The sequence below is a fragment of the Ovis aries genome, chromosome 26 (assembly GCF_016772045.2).
Source record: "Ovis aries strain OAR_USU_Benz2616 breed Rambouillet chromosome 26, ARS-UI_Ramb_v3.0, whole genome shotgun sequence".
Lineage (NCBI taxonomy): Eukaryota > Metazoa > Chordata > Mammalia > Artiodactyla > Bovidae > Ovis > Ovis aries.
Window position 1 is genome coordinate 42,262,596 of NC_056079.1, and position 21,689 is coordinate 42,284,284.

The 21,689-nt window shown below is 44.3% G+C and overlaps 1 long non-coding RNA gene across 1 annotated transcript in view; it reads left to right on the forward strand.

Annotated features, from left to right (window-relative positions):
• The window catches only part of LOC121818036 (uncharacterized), a 130,719-nt gene extending 110,869 nt beyond the window's left edge, over window positions 1-19,850 (forward strand). The window contains exons 10-11 of the long non-coding RNA XR_006058145.2: window positions 106-239; window positions 358-19,850. This is a non-coding gene — a long non-coding RNA (uncharacterized LOC121818036). The remainder of the gene's footprint in view (window positions 1-105; window positions 240-357) is intronic.
• Window positions 19,851-21,689: the final 1,839 nt, after the last annotated feature.

Genomic DNA, 21,689 nt, shown 5'->3' on the forward strand with positions numbered 1-21,689 from the left:
CTGTCCATGGAATTCTCTAGGCCAGGATACTAGAGTGGGTGGCTGGTCCCCCCTCCAAAGGATCTTCTCTACCCAGGGATCAAACCCAGGTCTCCCGCATTGCAGGCGGATTCTTTACCCTCTGAGCCGTGTCTAGCGGATCTTCCCGACCCAGGGATTGAACCCAGGGCTCCCGCATCGCAGGCGGATTCTTTACCCTCTGAGCCGCCGGGGAGCCCCTTGCAGCTGCTGGATTACAGGTATTCTTTTCGGCCCTGCGTTTCCTCGGGGCTAATCGGTTCATGTCGAAGGGCTGGTGACTGTGGCATCCTCTGTTTACTGATATGCTGGGGAATATTTTGTTTCTCACCGTCACAGTGCAAAATCATGGACCTGACTGGCTTTGGTGGACCTGTGTGGCTGCACAGTGATGTGACTGGGAAGGAGAAAGCTCAAATACCGGCTTCCTTACCTGCCAGCCCCTGACTGGGGACCACGCCGCATGTTAGGTTTCCTAATCTCTGGGATTTTTCCCATCTGGACCACCTCATGCTGCTGTTGTGAAGGATCATGTTAGCTGAAATGTGTTAAATGATTTGTATGGTTCATGCAATATTCCAAGAGCTCAGTAATTGGCGGTTACTGCTACTTGCTTCGAAGAGAGTCACAAACAGGAGTTTTGTCCTGGGCAGGTATCCCTGCAGTAGAGAAGATGAATCAGGGGAGACTCATTGCTGTTTTTAGGGAGATACAAGTGACGTATATGTCAAAACATCTGTTAGTTTCAGGTGTACAGAGTAACGACTCTATAGATGTATATACTGAGAAATAATCACCACAATAAGCTTATTAGGCATCTATCACCATACATAGCTACAATTTTTTCCTTGTCATGAGAACTTCAAAAACTTATTTTGAAATTTTTAAGTGGAGAATACTTGCTTACCCACGCTGTGTTGGCGTCTGCGATGCGGCAGCGACTGTCATAGTGTATGTATATGCCTCCCTGTCGAGCCTCCCCCCCTTTCCCCAGCCCACCCGCTAGGTCATTGCAGAGCACTGAGCTGAGCGCCGTGGTCTCTGCAGCGGGCCTCCTCCAGCTTGCTGCTTCACACAGGGCAGCGTGCATGTGTCCGTGCCGCCCTCCTCGTGCTCCTCACCCTCTCCTCCCACTGGGTCCCCGCATCCCAGCCTCTCCTTACTCTGCTCTGTCCACAAGCCCCTGCTTTCTGTTCCCTCCCTATTTCACAGCTGAAACTTTGCACCTTTTGACTCCCTTTACCCACTTCGCCCGCCTCTGGCGACCGCCAGTCTGTTCTCTGTATCTGTGAGCTCAGTTTGTTCTCAGAGAGGCAGCGGTGAGCAGTGGCGTGAAGCAAGATCTTAAATCCCTGCCCTGGGTTTGAACATGGGGAGCCTGGATGAGAAGCAGGACTAGCCACCAGACCAGACAGGGCTGGAGGCTAGAAGCTATTTTTCCCTGGATCTTCGCCCTCAGTGAAAAATGTATTTCTCACAGAGTTAAAAACTGTAAATGCAGGTATAAAGTTCTCTATTAGAGACACAGCACAACCACCCGTGGGGGCGCACACAGAGAAACGGCTTCGTCAGGACAGAAGTAGGGCAGCGATGCACGCCAGAGAGAAAGGATGCGGCATCCCTCCCAGGGAGGAGGGCTGCAGGAAAGAGGCGGCTAAGCCGTTTACACAGGGCAGTTCTTCCGGGTCTTTGTTTACCCTTAGGCAATCACTTGGTTTCTTTTTCCAGACCTGACCTACCCTAGGACTGTCCCTGACAGGCAGGCCCATTTTTTTCCAAGAGGGATTCCAGCCCAGACGTCTGTGGGGGGCATCACCTCTTCTGGGGTGGGGCCCCCTCGTTTTTGACCCCCAAGGAGGCTGTGTGTGTGCAGAGTCTCCTTTGTCCCAAGGATGGGAAGTAAGTGACTTCCTGGTGCCTTACTCGGACAGGGCTGTCTTTCTCTTCTCCTGCCGTGACCGTTCTCTTAAGGGTCCATGGTAGACAGAGCCTGGCTGTCTACCCTGTTTCAGCTCTGACTTCCGTTTCAGAGAGCAAGTAGTAGGTTGGCTGCATATGTCTAACCTGGAGCATTCCTAGCTCCTGTTTTAGGAAATGCAAACGGGAGGCTAGTTGTAAATGTCCAGCCTGAAGCCCACCTTTTTCTTGCCCCAAGAAATGTAAACAGGAAACCAGTTGTAAATCCCTAGCCTGGGGCGCATCTATCTCCTGCTTCAAGTGTTTTTTTCTTTCTTTCTTTTTCTTTTTTTTTAAGATTCCACCTTTGAGTGAGAGCATCCAGAACTTATCCCCTCCTGTCTGGCTTATTTTACTAGCATAATGCCCTCAAGGTCCATCCATGCTGTCACAAACGACAGGATTTCCTTTTTTTTTTTGGCTGGATAGTATTCCATTGTATATATGCATGGCTTATATATACCATATTTTCTTTACTTGTTTACCCATAGGGGAGATTCATTTTTTATGTGTAGTTTTTGAAATAAGTTTCACTAAGTATGAGTGAAACTATTGCTCATCCATTGTTTAGCCTTCTAGGTGAGTCCTCTGATTCATTTGATTATATTCTAGAATCAGCTTGTTAACAAATCAGCTTCATTGTCTTTTAGCAACATTGTGGTCCTATATGATTTATTTTCAGTCTTGCATAAGCAAGAAGTGGGCATCCCCTGCTGAAAGAAGGCTCTTTGGAAAGATTTGAGAACTTCTCATTCCCTAATATACACTGTACGTTTTGTGGCTTTGGGACTAATACAAGTTTGTCGGCTTGACGTTGGTTTTCCTTTATCATCTTATTGTTCCTTAAAAGTCCTGCTGTGTGCAGAATAAGACCAAAATGTCAATGTATTTTTAGTAATGGTGCAGTGCCACTGGGGGTGAATGCTCTTCCGGTCTTTCCTAATACCTGGTCATCAGTCATGTTGAAATGCAGATCTCTGTATGTGGGTACAATTCTTCAATCGCTAATAAGTAAATGTTAGCTAATTAGAATAAGAAAAAGGAGTCCAGAATGGCTGTGGCTAAAAGACAAGGAAGGGAAAAGCCTGTGAAAATAGAACAAAGGAAAGTCCGAGGATCAGAGAGAGGACCTCGGGTAGAACAAACAGCCCTCCTAGCTGGCCCGGTTTCCAGGGGCAGGCCCAGGGGGAGGAGAAAACATAAAAAGGGGGCCCAAAACTGGGCAGGGGGCCTCTCTTCTGTTTGCCTCTTTTTGGGTCAGCCTGCCCTCAAGCCTCAAGGATGTATTTTCCTTTACTTTCTGAATAAAAGTGAGCTGTAACGTGGGGCTGTAACGCTGGCCCGTCCAAGGGCTGTAACGCTGGCCCGTCCAAGGGCTGTAACGCTGGCCCGTCCAAGGGCTGTAACGCTGGCCCGTCGCTTCAGATTTTTGTTGCAATGAGACAGAACTGAGGAAATCACAAACTTCCCTGACATAAATATTCACGTTGTTGTTCTGAGTTTAGTCCTCTACGCTTTATAAAGTCCTTACTGATGAAATGTTGTCATGCCACAGAATTATGCACAAAAGGAGAAAAGCAACTAGGTATGGTGGATGGAGGAAAGGAGAGAAGACCCTGGGCTTGATTAGCCTATAAGCAGCGAGTTCGTCATTTTAGGGAGTTGATATGTGGTCAACTCTATCTGTGAAAAGAGTTCTAGAGGTGATGCCAGAATTCAAGCGTTGTCAATAGGGGCAAATGTAAAGGGGGAAACATGGTCCTAGATCTTAGAGGCAGGGTGATGCAGTGCAGCTTGCCACCAAGGCTCACCGGATAAATCGCATTCACATGCCAGACACACTCCCTTAGGTGTATCAAAGCCCTAAACAGTTTTCTTCCCACTGGAGCCATTTCTTCTACTTGAGAAAGCATTTCTGAACACAAACATGAGCAAGAGATAGATGTTTATGCAGACAACCCTTCCTTACATATAAAAGGAAGGGTTTCAAGTTCCATCATTTGCAAGCTTCACGTGCTGGTTCCAGTCACAGGTGACTTGCGAGGGTCTTGCAGTGGACGGCAGAGTCACAGCTGACATTGCTGCTGTGATGTTAGACCTGTCTGTGTGCTGAGAACAGTGAAGTTAAGGATTCACTCTTCTCATTGCTTAACTGTGTGATGTTGAAAAAGATCACTTAAGTTCTCTGGGCCATACTTTGTGTATTTAAATTTAGAGACAGTCACCATCTTAGGCTACTCTGCAGACTCATTGATAAAATGACTAATCAATGTATGTGAAAGCACTTGGTGAACTCCAAAGCAAAGAGAGCAGAACCAGTGAGTTAACGTCAAGGGGCAAATAAATCCATGCAGAGCCTCAGTTATCCTGTTTGTTCAATTTTGCCAAGCATTTGCAGGCTTTTCAGAATACTTCATGAGTATAATATTGCCTTAGATGCATTCCTAAGTAGAATAAAATAGAAGGCTCTACAGTGTGATTCCAGACATATCTCACCTTCTTTCTTATTACTTTTTTTTTTTTTAAAGCTGGGAATGTGAAGATTTTAATAATAATTGCAACAATAAATTACAATTGGTTATGGTTTAAGTGTGTTGAGACCTTGCTCTAAACACATGGTGTGCTTTTTATTTTTCACAAGAATTCCACGATTAATCTCCCACTTATATGAAAGGAAACCAAGGCATAAACAGATTAAGTGAAATACGAAGGTCACACGGCACGTAGTTGGTAGAGCTGAACCTGGGTAGTTTGACTCTAGGATCCGTGCTTTTAAACTCTGCATTCCATTCCTCTTGACAGTCCTGTTTAATCCCAAGCCTATGCTCTTGGCCTCTCATGCACTGCCTCTCCGGAAGTCTTCCAAGTAGAGAGCTCACGAAGAGGCAACATCTCCTGGCTGCGGAGTATGTACAGCAAGATCATCTTCATAACACACATTCGTATACAAGTGTGTGTAAACGATGAAGCTGCAAATATTTAGGAATAAATACAGTACATATCTGCATGTTCTAAGGGACAAACTTGATAGAAAAACCAACGGTTAATTTTATGAAGTATTAGAGAATAAAAAAATAACTATAGAGCTCATTAATTTCTAAATATGTCTTTTCATTTGTCATTCTTGTTGCAGTAGGACCACTGGCACAAAGGAAGAGAAACAAACACACATTTCATTTGCTTCAAGGATCGAAAATCGCTGGAGTTAGAGGAAAGCTCTGTGACACGTTTCAGACTTGTATCAGGAATTCAGACAGGAATAATGTACGAGAGGAGTGTGGGAGTATAAACACTCCTTTGCCGTCTAGAATAAAGGTGTGCTCAGCAAACCACACCAAACTTTAGTACTTAATGGAAAGAACACGAGAGGCATTGGTATTTAGAGCTAGTTGTGGATACTGGACTTCATTGGCCAAAATCTCTCCCTGGGGAATGAAGGATTTATTCCTCCCAACGCAGAGGTTGTCCACTGAGATCGCCACACCCCTCTTTGAGAATTGCCTCTACTGAAGAGTGCCACCTTGCCCAAGGGTGCCTGCTTCCCAGGGCAGTGCATCACCCATAAGTCCAGGGGTACAAAGGTCTGGGTCCCTCCTGGCATGATCAGGGTGATGCCAGCCCCAGGGATCCTCCTGGGCTCAGGGCTTAGCCGTAACTGCACTGCAGCCTGACTTCTCCCCTGCCAGCCTCTCCTCCTGCCCTATGTTTCCAACAAACATCCTGCACAAAATTCCTGAACCCAGCTTGCACCGTGGGGCTCTCATCAGTGTATGTGAAAGCACTTGGTAAACTCTAAAGAACTGTTTGATCCCAAACCCCGACCTCAGATCTTTCTGAAGGTTCTTCAGGCAGCTGCAATTAGCTTTTGATTAAAACCGTTAAACAATTTTATTGGAAGGGAAAGTTGGTGTCCTATAGATTCTGTACTATATTGCCAGAAGGTTATGCTAAGGTCAAACCAAGAGGTTGATTCAAATAAACTAGGATTTTATAGGCTTGTCAACCTTCAGGTCAACTGGATCATTAAAGATGTTTTCATTGCCTGATTATGGAGAGAATGGGCTTCCCAGGTGGTGCTAGTGGTAAAGAACCCGGCTTCCAATGCAGGAGACACAAGAGATGCCGGTTCAATCCCTGGGTCAGGAAGCTCCCTTAGAGGAGGGCATGGAAACCCACTCCAGTATTCTTGTTTGGAGAATCCCATGAACAGTAGAGCCTGGTGGTCTATACAGTCCAAAGGGTCGCAAAGAGTTGGACATGATTGAAGTGACCTAGCACGAACGCATGTAAGCACAGATGAGGAGAAAATAGAAAAATGGTCAAATGATCAAAAATTGTCAAGTGATTTAATTCTAAAAAACTGAATTTGTAAAACCAGCATAAAGCGTTATTACTATTTCTTTTCAGTTCACTCACTCAACAAGAAATTATTGAGGATCTCTTACGCTATGGGAGAGAGAGAGTAATGTGAGATATGGATTGCTCTTCTCGTCATTGTATAAGGGAGGAAATACATGTGCCTATTATATGATTAACAAAACAAAATAATATTGGGTTGGCCAGAAAGTTTGCTCAAGGTTTTCCATAAGATCTTACGGAAAAATCTGACCAAAGTTTTTGGCCAACCCAATACGAAACAAAAAGATACAGGAATTTAGAAAAAACAAATAACGCTGAGTTGTGGTGACCGGGAAATGTTTCAAGGATTACACAGTATTTGAATAAAGCCTAGAACACTAAGCAGAGATGATTGGGAAAGGATGTGGTAAGCAGGGAAAAGAATTGTTCACTCGCTGAGTCCTGTCTGACTCCTTGTGACCCCATGGACTGCAGCACGCCAGGCTCCCCTGTCCACCATCTCTCAGAGTTTGCTCAAACTCATGTCCATTGAGTCAGTGATCCCATCCAACCATCTCATCCTCTGTCGTCCCCTTCTCCTCCTGCCTTCAATCTTTCCCAGCATCAAGGCCTTTTCAAATGAGGAAAGAATAGGACCAAGATATGGATGTGAAGAAATGTAAGTAATATTGTAGCATAGCCTATCGACCTTCCACACCATAGGAGAGGTAGTTTGGGGTCAGATGATGAGAGTCTTCAATAACAGGATGAGAAGCTGGAAGTTTCTTTAGGAGCCAGTGTGTGGCTCCTGAAGGTTTCTGAGAATGGCCTTGGAAGGAAGGTGGAGTGGCCTGAGAACAAAACCCTGGAGATGAGAGGGTGAGCCAGGCAAACTTCCTGGTTCATGAAGCCTGATTTTAATATTGCTCTCCATCTACCCACCAGCCTAGCCTCCCAGCAGCTCTCCAGAATGAGAAACTTGGTTAAAGGGCTTGATTAAAAGTGAGGACACCTTTTTTTCCCATCTAGATTGGCTTTAAAAATGTAGAATTTCAATTTTATTTGGGCAGTGTCTTTAAATTGTATTCCCAGCTGAAACAACGAGCCAATAATAAAAAGAATTTCCCATGAAACTATAACTGAAGCTCAGAATTGAATTTTCCCATTGTTTTGTGCCCAAGTATAGTTGTTCCAATATCTGCCTGTTGAGGGAGAAGACCTTAAACAAATATGCACACAGGAGGACCTTGGTCCACCGGTGAGTCAGTGCCAGAAGCCTCACACTCCCACCCTGGGAACTTCCCACTGGGTTTCTTTTTGAAATGACAGTGTTTTGGGTGCTGCATAAATTTACAAGTGATTCTCTAGAAGTGAGTTTCTCACAGAAGGCTGACTCAATAGCTGTGTCTGGCACCTTTTTGCTATCTGTGCTGATTCCTTCTCACTTTGCAAAGACTTTATTTAGAGCGTTTCCCAGATCTTGTCTAAGCTGACCTAGGAAAGTAGTAAAAGCGTTAATATGTTTTTGAAGTTGAATGTCTCCTCATTCAACTTTTTTCTTCTTTTCTAAAGCACTCTGTAATAGTTCAGGAGATACCAAGGTAACAATTACAGCAAGTCCCCTGCACAGGAACCTTCACGTGGCGAACTTTCAAGGGTGTGAATGTGCTTCCCCTCAGCATCACGCATGGGTGACGCTGCAGCTCACCCGCTTCTATTCCTGATGAGCCTTCAGCTTCTCATCTCCCATCCTCTCCCTCCTCCAGTCAGTGGCTCTTCTTGCCTGTTTGCTCGATGCCAGCCCTGTGTGCCCGCAGCTGTACTGCACTACAGTACTTTCCAAGGTACTGCACTGTAATACTAGAAACACCTTATTTTTTGTGTTTGTCATATATCATTCGTGAGAAAAGTGTTATCAGCCTGTTGTAGTACAGTACTATATAGCTGACTGTGTTAGCTGTGTACCCAGGCTAACTTTGTTGGACTTATGAACAAACTGGACTTGTGAATACACTCTTGGAACAGAATTTGTTCATATGTAGGAGACGTACTGTGTTATGTCTTTCAGAAGTTCTAGGAATTGCCACACAGCTGCTATTTTTTGTGTTTGTAAATATCAGTGTTTAACATGCGTGTATGTGTGCTAAGTGCCTTCAGTCATGTCCGACTCTTTGCGACCTTTTGGACTATATAGCCCACCATGCTCCTCTGTCCGTGGAATTCTCCATGCAAGAATGCTGGAGTGGGTTGCCATTTCCTCCTCCAGCGGATCTTCCCCACCTAGGAACTGAGCCGGCGTCTCTTACATCTCCTGCCTTGGCATGTGGGTTCTTTACCACTAGCACCACTTGGGAAGTCCAGTGTTTAGCAGACTTTAAATTTATTTTGTTACGACAAAAATTCAACAGCAACAGTCAAGAAAGCAAAATGAACATTTAAAAATAAATGAAATCACAAAGAAGCAAAAGTAATGCAGGCTGTCAATGCCCGAACCGTTTAAGGGAAGATAAGATCCTTCCTGGGAAATGGAGTTAGGACAAACAGTTGAAGGAGAGCTGGGATTCTGATAAGCTTGGACAAGTGGCAGACGTTTCTGATAGGAACAGAAGGAGAAGGAGAAAAGTTTCCAGAAAGAGATCAGTGATAAGGGACACTTTTCAAAAAGTTAAAAACATAGCTGTTTGACAAATTTAAAATGAACACGTCAAAAATATTATTCATCTCATTAATTCATATACTGAAGAAATCAGTGTAATGGAGTGACTGCTTCCAAGAGCATCTGAGGTGCTGGGTATCCTCAGAAATTTAATGAAGGAAAGTTAGCATATGATTTCTGGGTTAGAGACAAAACTAGGGAATGTTCAGTAAGACAGTGCACTGTGACACTGGGTCCCCTTTTCTGCTAGACAAAAAGCTGTGTTAAAGCGTGTTAGTGGCTCAGTCATGTGCGACTCTTTGAGACCCCACAGACTGCAGCCCACCAGGCTCCTCTGTCCATGGGATTCTTCAGGCAGGAATACTGGAGTGGGTTGTCATGCTCTCTTCCAGGGGGATCTTCCCAACCCAGGAATTGAACCCAGGTCTTCCGCATTGCTGGTGGATTCTTTACCACTTCAGACACCAGTCACTTCTTTACATCTAGGTCTTTATTTAATGGTAAACAGTGGCTGAACAAAGTATATGCCTTTAAATAATCCTTGGGTTGACCTTTTAAGCAATGCCTCCAAATGACATTGAAAGGATATGGTACTCAACCTTTGTTCTGTGTTTTTGATGAGTTTTCTTTGTTAACAGTAGGAAGGTTGCATACAGTAGGACGGTTAACATACTTGGATAATTTTGTTTCCTTCAAGTGGAGTGGCTGTAGTGAACAGCAAAAAGAAAGTGAATTTGGAAATCTTTGAACAGATTGGGGCCTGTAGGGAATGGTGTGGAGGAATTCACTGAAGGTTTCGATGTGGACTTGAGGAAGGGCTATTTAGAAAAATAAGTAGTCTAAGTGATACAAGAATTATGACATCTTCTAGGACATTTGTTCAAAAATTTAGGATTCAAGTTGAATGTCAAGGACAGGAAGGAATAGGTATGAGGGGCTGAGGGCAATGCCTACAGAAAATATAGTTGAAAGGAGATATTAATAGGAGTGAGTCATTACTCAGTTATAGAAATCAAGCATTAATCTATTGATCCTGAACTGGAGACCGATGACTTTGAAAATGACATGCATGATAGGAGAAGGAACTGATTTAAAGTGACAGGTAATGAGCTCAGAGAATAACTGGGATCTCATGAAACTCCATAAATCATTCAGTCTACTTGTCCCTTCTGATGGACTCTCGAGAGTCTTCTCCAGCACCACAGCTCAAAGGCATCAGTTCTTCAGTTCTCTGCCTCCTTTACTGGAAAGCAAAGAGAGCAAACCAGTCAATCTTAAAGGAAATCAACCCTGACTTCTCTTTGGAAGGGCTGATGCTGAAGCTGACGCTCCAGTAATTTGGCCACCTGATTCGCACAGCTGACTCATTGGAAAAGACCCTGATTCTGGGAAAGGTTGAAGGCAGAAGGAGAAGAGGGTGACAGAGGATGAAATGGTTGGATGGCATCACTGATTCAACAGACATGAACTTGGACAAACTCTGGGAGATGGCGATGGACAGGGAAGCCTGGCGTGCTGCAGTCCATGGGATCATGAATTTGGACATGACTTGGCTGAAATGACTTGGCATGCATCCAGACATCCATGCATCTGCCACTTCGTGATGAGCAGAGCAAATTTCCCTGATACTTGGCTTTGCCCTTGGCTATGTAACTTGCTTTGGCTAATGGACTGCCTTGCATGGTTAGGCTTGCCTTTTTGAACTTCTTCCATTTTTATGAAAAGAACCAGATAGCCCTACAGCCTAGGCTATAGAATGAGACAGGTAGTCATGCTACCAGAATATTCACTCTGAAATGTCTTGTGACTGGTTCGCTATTTGGAGCTGTGACTTTTCTGAAATGTGTGATTATTGAGTCTGCAGAGTAAATGTGATTATCACAAGAGACAGTGTATGCATGATAGAAATTTCATAATGACATTTTCATGCAGGTTTTATCTTTCTTTATATTACTGCGTGATCATTGCATTGTTAAATAGAAAATTCTAGATTCAGATTGATGGAGAAACAGAGACAGCTCATGGATGAATAAAGTAAGGTTTATTTATCCAAAGGATAGAGAAGGAAGTCCATGTAGTTAGGATACTTAGCAGAGAGATCAGCTATATTCTCTATAAGTCACAAGCTTCTGGACCCCAAGTTCAGTTCAGCTCATTTCAGTTGCTCAGTCGTGTCTGACTCTTTGTGACCCCATGGACCGCAGCACAGCAGGCCTCCCTGTCCATCACCAACTCCCAGAGCTTACTCAAACTCATGTCTATTGAGTCAGTGATGCTATGCAACTATTCATCCTCTGTTGTCCCCTTCTCCTCCCACCTTCAATCTTTCCCAGCATCAGGGTCTTTTCAAATGAGTCAGTTCTTTCCATCAGGTGGCCAAAGTATTGGAGTTTCAGCTTCAGCATGAGTCCTTCCAATGAATATTCAGGACTCATCTCCTTTAGGTTGGACTGGTTGGATCTCTTTGCTGTCCAAGGGACTCTCAAGAGACTTCTCCAATACCACAGTTCAAAGGCATCAATTCTTCAGTGCTCAGCTTTCTTTATAGTCCAACTCTCACATCCATACATGACCACTGGAAAAACCATAGCCTTGACTAGACGGACCTTTGTTGGCAAAGTAACGTCTCTGCTTTTTAATATGCTGTCTAGGTTCACCAAGGCTAATGCACGAGTGAGTGAGAACCATATTGGGTCTTCCCGGAGCTTAAGCAGGAAGTGACTGCCTCTAAGTGACTTAATGGGAAAGTGGAAGTCGCTCAGTCATGTCTGACTCTGTGACACCAGCCAGAATACTGGAGTGGGCAGCCTTTCCCTTCTGCAGGGAATTTTCCCAACCCAGGGATCGAACCCCGGTCTCCCACATTGCAGGTGGATTCTTTACCAGCTGAACCACAGGGGAAGCCCCTAAGTGACTTAGAATGGGAGCAATTCCACATGTAAGCTGCTCTGGATCTGTGCTGGGTGCCACACCACAGAAGGAGGAGGAGCATCTCAACTGTCTTGGTGATGAACATGTACAGTTGCAGGCATCGGTGCAGTGCGTTTAGGAAATACTTCCTCTGTTTCTGCTAATCCCACACAGGCTCTCGGGAACTTAGTGGATTTCCTTTCACAGGATGCTAGGCTTCCAGTCTTGGGTAGCTCCTGATGCAGCTGTTTCTGTATTCATTTCACCCACGTGTGATGCCTGCACGCATGCATCTCCGCATGCTCTCTGTGCTCTGTAGTTTGTGTTTGTCAATAAACTTGGTAGAAAGAGCCAATGAAGGGCCTGCTGTCTTCTTGATGGGAGAGTCCAGCGGGATTCGGAGCACCGTGTGCAGAACTGTAATCTGGTCCCCCAGAAAAGTACCTGCAAGCCTATATACTTTCATATTTACATTCCACTTAGAGTTATCCTCGCTTGCTTTTAAGCTATGCCACCGGTGTTATTTCATTTTATCTCAAGATACAGTCATCACTATCTGAAGCTAACTTCTAATTGGTGGAGCTCCTTAAGGACTGCGATTTATCCTTTTATTAAACTACCTGACAGCCGTCCAGTGCTCAGAAAGTGTCCGGATGTCCTGTGATTCAGGTACCACAGCAAGTCTTTGGAACGCCCATGGGTGGAAACGATGGGTAAATGACACACACCTGTAATATTGTCCCTACAGATAGTCATAGCACTAGAGGGCTACTTCATCTGCTTTTGTTGAAGTCTAGTTGATTTACAATGGGGTACAGCAACTGATCCACATACATGGGCTTCCCCGGTGGCGCTAGGGTAAAGAACCTGCAGGAGACACGAGAGACTCGGGTTTGATCCCTGGGTCTGGAAGAGCCCTTGAAGAAGGAAATGGCAACCCACTCCAGGATTCCTGTCTGGGAAATGCTATGCATGGAGGAGCCTGGCAGGCAACAGTCCACAGGGTCGCAAAGAGTCGGACACAACTGAGTGACTGTGTGTGTGTGTGTGTGTGTGTGTGTGTGTGTGTGTTGTATATAATGCTCCACTAATTACATTAGGGAAATACATACACCTGTGAGATATAAGAAAGCATCATACATTAACTGTTGTCTATTGTCATCCTGCTTATTTAACTTCTATGCAGAGTACATCATGAGAAATGCTGGACTGGATGAAGCACAGGCTGGAATCAAGATTGCTGGGAGAAATATCAATAACCTCAGATATGCAGATAACCCCACCCTTATGACAGAAAGCAAAGAAGAACTAAAGAGCCTCTTGATGAAAGTGAAAGTGGAGAGTGAAAAAGTTGGCTTAAAGCTCAACATTCAGAAAACTAAGATCATGGCATCCCGTCTCATCACTTCATGGCAAATAGATGGGGAAACAATGGAAACAGTGACAGACTTCATTTTTAGGGGCTTCAAAATCACTGCAGATGGTGATTACAGCCATGAACTTAAAAGATGCCTTCTCCTTGGAAGAAAATTTATGACCAACCTAGATAGCATATTCAAAAGCAGAGACATTTCTTTGCCAACAAAGGTCCATCTAGTCAAAGCTATGGTTTCTCCAGTAGTTATGTATGGATGTGAGAGTTGGACCATAAAGAAACCTGACCGCTGAAGAATTGATACTTTTAGAACTGTGGTGTTGGAGAAGACTCTTGAGAGTCCCTTGGACAGCAAAGAGATCCAGCCAGTCCAACCTAAAGGAGATGAGTCCTGAATATTCATTGGAAGGACTGATGCTGAAGCTGAAACTCTAATACTTTGGCCACCTGCTGTGAAGAGCTGACTCATTTGAAAAGACCCTGATGCTGGGAAAGATTGAAGGCCGGAGGAGAAGGGGATGACAGAAGATGAACGGTTGGATGGCATCACTGACTGAATGGACATGAGTTTGAGTAAACTCCAGGAGTTGGTGATGGTCAGGGAGGCCTGGCATGCTTTGGTCCATGGGGTTGCAAAGAGTCAGACACAACTGAGTGACTGAACCGAACTGAACTGATGTCTGTGTGGTGGCAGGGTGAGGTTCACACTGTTATTTTTTCTAGGAGTTATTTGCATACATCTAGTAGGAAGTTCCTTCCCATGTACACCGTTTCTTCCACCCACAGTTTGAGTCACAATATTTTCTGGATCAAAATTGGGACATTTGATTGAATACAAGATTCAACATTTATTGTGGGAATGGAGGAATTGTTTAAATAGAAATAACAAGAATATATGGGGCATATTGTTGTTAAATAACGCTAAACACAAGCAATTTACAAGAATAGCCCTGGATTTTATTATAATTACTTGGGCTATCTATTGAAACTACATTCTAATTTTGGCCAAGAAAATACAGGAGCACTGCTCTTTAAAAGATATGTTCTAATTCAGACTTCTCAATAATTCAGACTGATTTATTCATTAGTGTCGAGTAATAGGAGTTTTCTCTTTATTTGTCTTATGTTGCGTAACAAGTGCTAGTCTCTCAGTTGGTGCTGACTCTTTGCGACCCATGTGCAGCCACCCGGCTTCTCTGTCCTTGAAATTCTCAAGGCAAGAATGCTCGAATGGGTTTCCATGCCCTCCTCCAGGGGATCTTCTCAACCCAGGACCGAACCTGGTCTCCCACTTTGCAGGTGGATTCTTTACCGCCTGAGCCACCGGAGAAGCCCTGCAAAACACACTCTTCTAGAATCAGACTTTATGCTCTAGGGTTGTTGTGTCATGTCTGACTGTTCTGCAGCCCCACAGACTGTTGCCCACCAGGCTCCTCTGTTCATGGAATTTACAGGCAAGAATACTGGAATTGGTTGACATTTCCTTCTCCAGGGGAATCTTCCTGACCCAGGGATCAAACCTGAGTCTCCTGCATTGGCAGGCAGATTCTTTAGCATTGAGCCACCAGGGAGGCCCTGGGCTCTAGAGTACTTTCAGTTATTTTCCAAGCTAATCAAACAATATCAAATGTGTCTTCATTGACATCCAAAGTCTAACTCTGTACCACATACCTCTAAAGCCATACTCTCTTTATATTTTCAACAACTTTCATACATACGGGTCCAACTTTTGAGATTATTCAATATGATAAGAAGAGAAAGGAAATTTAATCTGAATGACTCTGGAACTCGTTGTCTATCAGGGAGAATGATTTTTGGATGTTCCTCAAGTGTTACTTGATTTCAGCTCAGATGGGGAGAACTGGGTTCTTTTCGGGACTGTTTGCTCAGAAAGCTCTTGTCCACCTGGCCTCCTGGTGATCCTCAGATTCAAACAGATTCTGTAATAGCAGTACTATCGAGAACATCCATTGGAGGACACTAGAGCACAGCAAATAGATGAGATTGCAGGAATGCAGAAGGAACTTAAATCCTCTGCACAAAAGCAGACAGATTCCTCTCCAAAATTAAACCTCATGGCTAACTACAGAACTGACTAATTATCAATATTTCTATTGAAAAACAAACTCTATCACTGATGCTTTTCGTCTTTCAGAGTTGTAATTTTAGAAATGGCTGATGAATGACTTTTCCAGGAGGTAAATACATAAATTATTTAGTAACTTTTACATTTTTATGTAGGAATCTGCTTTGGAAATTCTGCTTAATAGCCTAACCTTAATTTAATCTTCATTGACTGATGAAGTCCTTTGCAGGTTGATGATCTGGGTTTTGAACATGGAGAACTTAGTAAGGCTCACAGAATAAAAAAAAACAAAACAAAAATACCCAGGGATTCTCTTTGCTGCCAAAGGGAGTTATCCCAGGCAAATTATTTAGGTAAAAGCCCTGATGAGAGAAAAACCTTTGACATCCATGGTGAGGGTTAGTAAATTTTGTGATGTTTTCAAGTGTTTGAATAGTCTGTTAACAATTTTTAATCTCAAATGATAACTATCTACAAGATGTGAATAATAGATATTTGGGCCTTTAATTTTAATTTAGTGTAAAACCAGGCTTGTTCCCGTTTCTGAGATTCTGAGTTTTCTGGAACTCCACCAATAAACCATACATAGCTTGGACTGTAAATAATGATGCCCACCATATGACAACTTGTTAAACACATTGCGCTTGAAAACTATCAGCATAATCATGTACTTTTGTCAGAAGAATCAGCACTCATATATCAACTTATCTTGGTAATAATGGCAACTGTAGGTATTTATTTCCACTTGATACACAGGGGGGCACTCTGGGTTTGGTTTGCAAAGATGAGAAATTCTGGGACTAATTTACTCCTGGAAATAAGTGTCCCTTGACCCAGAATACTTAGCTGGGAGTGACATGGCAGCCAGCTTTTCCTGTGTAGCATCTCATTAACTTCGATTCACCTCTCCTATTGCAGTGCAGACTGTCAGGCAATGAAAGCCATTATTTATGGTACTGAGCTGACGAAGGGGTTAAATCAGGCACATTAAAGCTTGTAGGTAGTAGTTTAAGTGGGGTGGGAATGCCACTGACATCACTTAGAAGCCATGTACTGATTTATATCCTTCCAATGGGGGTTCCAGCCTCTTGTAAGACACTTGTATTCCAAATCAGTTGGCTGTTTGGGGCCAGGGCTCTGCTTCTTTATTTCTTTAAGAGTGACTAATCTCTGTCTTGGCGATGGCAATGGCACCCCACTCCAGTACTCTTGCCTGGAAAATCCCATGGACGGAGGAGCCTGGTAGGCTGCAGCCCATGGGGTCGCTAAGAGTCAGGCACAACTGAAGCGACTTAGCATAGCATAATCTCTGACTTAAGCTGCTTCAACATTCAGAAAACGAAGATCATGGCATCCGGTTCCATCACTTCATGGGAAATAGATGGGAAACAGTAGAAACAGTGTCAGACTTTATTTTTCTGGGCTCCAAAATCACTGCAGATGGTGATTGTAGCCATGAAATTAAAAGACGCTTACTTCTTGGAAGAAAAGGTATGACCAACCTAGATAGCATATTACTTTGCCGACTAAGGTCCGTCTAGTCAAGGCTATGGTTTTCCTGTGGTCATGTATGGATGTGAGAGTTGGACTGTGAAGAAGGCTGAGTGCCGAAGAATTGATGCTTTTGAACTGTGGTGTTGGAGAAGACTCTTGAGAGTCTCTTGGACTGCAAGGAGATCCAACCAGCCCAGTCTGAAGGAGATCAACCCTGGGATTTCTTTGGAAGGAATGATGCTGAAGCTGAAACTCCAGTACTTTGGCCACCTCATGCGAAGAGCTGACTCATTGGAAAAGACTCTGATGCTGGGAGAGATTGGGGGCAGGAGGAGAAGGGGACGACCGAGGATGAGATGGCTGGATGGCATCACTGACTCGATGGACATGAGTCTGAGTGAACTCCAGGAGTTGGTGATGGACAGGGAGGCCTGGCGTGCTGTGATTCATGGTGTTGCAAAGAGTTGGACATGACTGAGCGACTGAACTGAACTGAACTGAAACTGCTTACATGTTTTGGGGGTGAGGGTATAAACGACTAAATGATGTCTTAGTTGCTCAGTCGTGTCTGACTCTCTGCGACCCCGTGGACTGTAGCCCACTAGGCCCCTCTGTCCATGGAATTCTCCAGGCAAGAATACTGGAGTGAGTTGCTATTTCCTTTTCCAGGGGATATTCCCCACCCAGGGATTGAACCTGGGTCTCCCCCATTTCAGGCAGATTCCTTACTGTCTGAACTTCCAGGGAAGTCCTAAGTGATGTAAAGTTTTCCACAAAATACTAACTTGTTCAGAAGCATTTAATAATTGTAATTATGGTATTCCTAATAATTTAGTGTATTTAACTGCATATTTAGTTAATTCTTTTTTTGTTTTCCCCACTAAAAGAGTGACACTGAGTGGCGGGCTGAGTCACCCACGGGGCATTGATTTTTATTAGAGTATGGTTGCTTCAGAATGTTGTCTCGGTTTCTGCTGTAAAGCGAATCAGCTGTGTGCGCACATATATCCACTCATCTTTGGATTTTCTTCCCATTTAGGTCACCGCAGGGCGCTGAGTAGAGTTCCCTGAGTTATACAGTGGCTTCTGATTAGTCATCTATCGTGTATGTCAATGGGCTTCCCTTGTGGCTCAGCTGGTAAGGGATCTGCCTGCAGTGCGGGAGACCTGGGTTCGATCCCTGGGTTGGGAAGATCCCCTGGAGGAGGGAAAAGCTAGCACCTCCAGTATTCTGGCCTGGAGAATTCCATGGACTGTATAGTCAATGGGGTCGCAAAGAGTCGGACGCGACTGAGCGACTTTCACTTCTTCGTGTCTATCAGTAGTGTATTCATGCCAATCCAAATCTCCCAATTCCTCCACACCCCAGCCTTACTCCCTGGGTATCCATACATTACTTCTCCACATTATGTCTCTATTGCAGGTTTGCAAATAAGATCATCTGTTACCATTTTTCCAGATTCCACCTATATGCGTTAATGTACGATACTGGTATTTCTCTGTCCGACTCACTTCACTCTGTATATCAATCTCTAGGTCCATCCAGGTCTCTACAAATGGCACAATTTCCTTCCTTTCTTGTGGCTGAGCCATTCTGATACTGCACTTCGCTTTCTCCCTGTCTCAACAGGACATGGACGGCACCTTCCCATTAGGTGATTCGTGAAGAGCCTAATAAAGATGCCGCAGGATTTGAGGAAGCGGTGCGGCAAGGAGGCTAGCCATCATGGGCAGCGCAGACGTCCACCTCTGCATAGGCAGGCCGGGGCGGGCGCTGCACCCGGAGGCATGTCCGCCGCGGTGGGGAGCCAGGTGTCCACCGCACACCGTGCAGGAGCAGCGTGGGACCCAGGGGCAGACAGCTGACCTCACCGTCACCCCCGTCCAGACTCCTGCCCGCTCGGCTACAGCCGCCTGGACCGGAGAGCGGCAAGCCAGCCCTTTGCCGCGCGTGCGCAGGTCAGCCACAGCGCAGGGCCCCGCGGGGGCGGGCGAGCGCCGTCCTGAGAGGCGCAGAACGCATCTTGCTCCTGGCCGCGCCCGCCAGGGGTCAGATCTCGCGAGGCCGCGCCCGCCAGGGGTCAGATCTCGCGAGGCCACTGGTCGCCTACGAGACCCGGGACTGCGAGAGCCGGGATTCTGGCTCCCAGGTGATCGTGCCTGCTGCCCGCGGGCACGTGCGGCCTGCAAACGGAGTGAGATTCCTCACGTTCTCCAAGAAGGGCGATGCCTCACGTTCCCAAAGAAGGGAGATGCCTCACCTTCTCCGAAGAAGGGAAATGGCTCAACCTCTTCGAAGAAGTAAGATACCTCACGTTCACCCCACGTGCATCTTCAGCAGTGAATTTAAAACTCGACTAAAAACCCCGGAAGATGGCAGTTAGCCTACTCAGCCTTGAGCCTTCTTACCTGGATCTAGGTAATTAGTCTAATTGAGCCGTTTTACCTGTGTTCTCTCACAGACCTCGACGCCAAAGTGTCACTGAGTCTTCAGACTGTAATGTTGCAGTTTTAGAAAAGAAAAATCTTCACAGAATCAATAGGTGGTAGACTTTATGCAGAGAAATCATGAGTCTCAATTTCCCTTTCCTGCTAGAAAAGGGGAAAAAGTTCAGAAACAAGCACATATATTGTAAATGGCCCTCCTTTGTGGTCTGGACTTGGCCCTGGGGTGTGCGGTCCCTGATCAGGTGTGTGCACAGCAGCCCCAGGGAAGCGAGAGTCTTAACAGAGGAAGTGGGTAGAACGGAGGTTCAGCAAACTGCTGCTAACGGGAAATTGAGGTTTTTCTTCCAGGACTTCAAAACTAGGTCAAGACAGCACTTGTGAAATGTGTTAAGGCATTGTCATTTTTCACGAAGCCCTGCAAATTATGTAACTAGTTCTGATTTTAACTGTGTATTTATACCTTAAGCATTGTGTCGTACTGTTCGCGTGCATGTAGATTTTCACGAAGTTAGGTTGTTTCATTTTTTTTTTTAAAATAAATGATGTAGCAATAAAATTCTTGAAGACAGCTCGCTGGATACATGTTCTTTAGGGGTTATAACGACGAAGGCAGTTCCTTGGCACAGAGTATATACATATTTGATATTTATAAGCTGATGTTCCCATAACTCTCACACTTCTTTAAATGTTGGTTCCACAGTTAAATTCATTTAATATATGCAATCATTTTGCTGTGGTTTCCCCAGGCATCTCTCAGTTGGCAGGAATTTGTTGTCTAGGTGTTTCCTTAAGAAGGGCTCATGAGAGAGACATTCCCTGAATTACATGTGCAGTGGTGTTTTCCAGTAGTCTTTATTCACAAAGACAGCTTGGCTGGCTATAGATCCCTTTGCTCACACTTTTCTCCCTGAAAGTCTTCTAGAAATTTCTATGCTATCTTTGGCTTTGAATGATATGAAAAAATCTGCTCTGAGGCTAGTTCTTCCCCTTCTCAGTGTCTTGGTCAATTTGCCTGACAAATGAAATTATTTCTTTTAATTTTTAGATTTCAGTAATCTTGCTAGGATTTGTCTTAGTCCTAACTGCTCTGGGTAAACATCGTCAGGGACGTGGTATGCCATTTCAACATGAAAATTCAACTCTCTTTTCCCAGAGAGTTTATCAAATTACAGTTTCAGAGTTTGTTCTGATCAACTCTTCTTTTCAGAACAAATTTTTTGAAACTATAATTTGACAAACTTTCTGGGAAAAAAAGAGCTGAATTTTCAGTTAGTCGTAAAGGAAATCAACCCTGAAAATTTGCTGGAAGGGCTGATGCTGAAGCTGAAGCTCCAATACTTTGGCCATCTCTAGATTTCTTATAATACTTGCTGCTGCTGCTGCTGCTAAGTCGCTTCAGTCGTGTCCAACTCTGTGCGACCCCATAGATGGGGGACCACTGTACCTAACACAATGTAAGTGCTGTGTAGGTAGTTACAAGGGTGTCGCAAATTCAAATTTTGCTTTTTGAAAGTTTCTGGATTTTTTTTTCCCCTAATAGGTTCAATCCGCAGTTAGTTGAATCTGTGGATGCAGTATCTGAGGATATGGTATGTTGGTTGCATATTATGGTAGAAACTTTTGCCTGGTTTTTTCTTTCATCTCCCAATTTTTCCTTCTTACTTATAAGCTCTTATTTGTTTTATTTTGATTGCTTTTTAAATATCTATAATTATTATTAATCACTATTCTCATCCCAATAGTTATTTTGTCTTGCTTTCATTTTAATTTCAGTTCAGTTCAGTTGCTCAGTCATGTCCAACTCTGTGACCCCATGAATTGTAGCATGCCAGGCTTCCCTGTCCATCACCAACTCCTAGAGCTTGCTCAAACTCAGGTCCATTGAGTTGGTGACGCCATCCAACCATCTCATCCTCTGAGGTTATTGATATTTCTCCCGGCAATCTTATTTACAGCTTATGCTTCATCCAGCCTGGCATTTCGCATGATGTACTCTGCATTGAAGTTAAGTAAGCAGGGTGACAAATTGCAGCCTTGATGTACTCCTTTCCCAGTTTGGAATAAGTCCGTTGTTCCATATCCGGTTCTAACTGTTGCTTCTTGACCTCCATGCAGGTTTCTCAGGAGGTAGGTAGGGTGGTCTGGTATTCCCATCTCTTTAAGAATTGTGCACAGTTTGTTGTGACAGTCAAAGGCGTTAGCATAGTCAATAAAGAAGGAATAGATGTTTTTCTGGAACTCTTGCCTTTTCTATGGTCCAACAGACATTGGCAATTTGATCTCTGGTTCCTCTGCCTTTTCTAAAACCAGCTTGAACATCTGGAATTTCATGGTTCACATACTATTGAAGCCTCTTGCTTTCTTATTTTCTCTTGCTTTCATTTTAATTTAGTTCTTATTTATTTAAA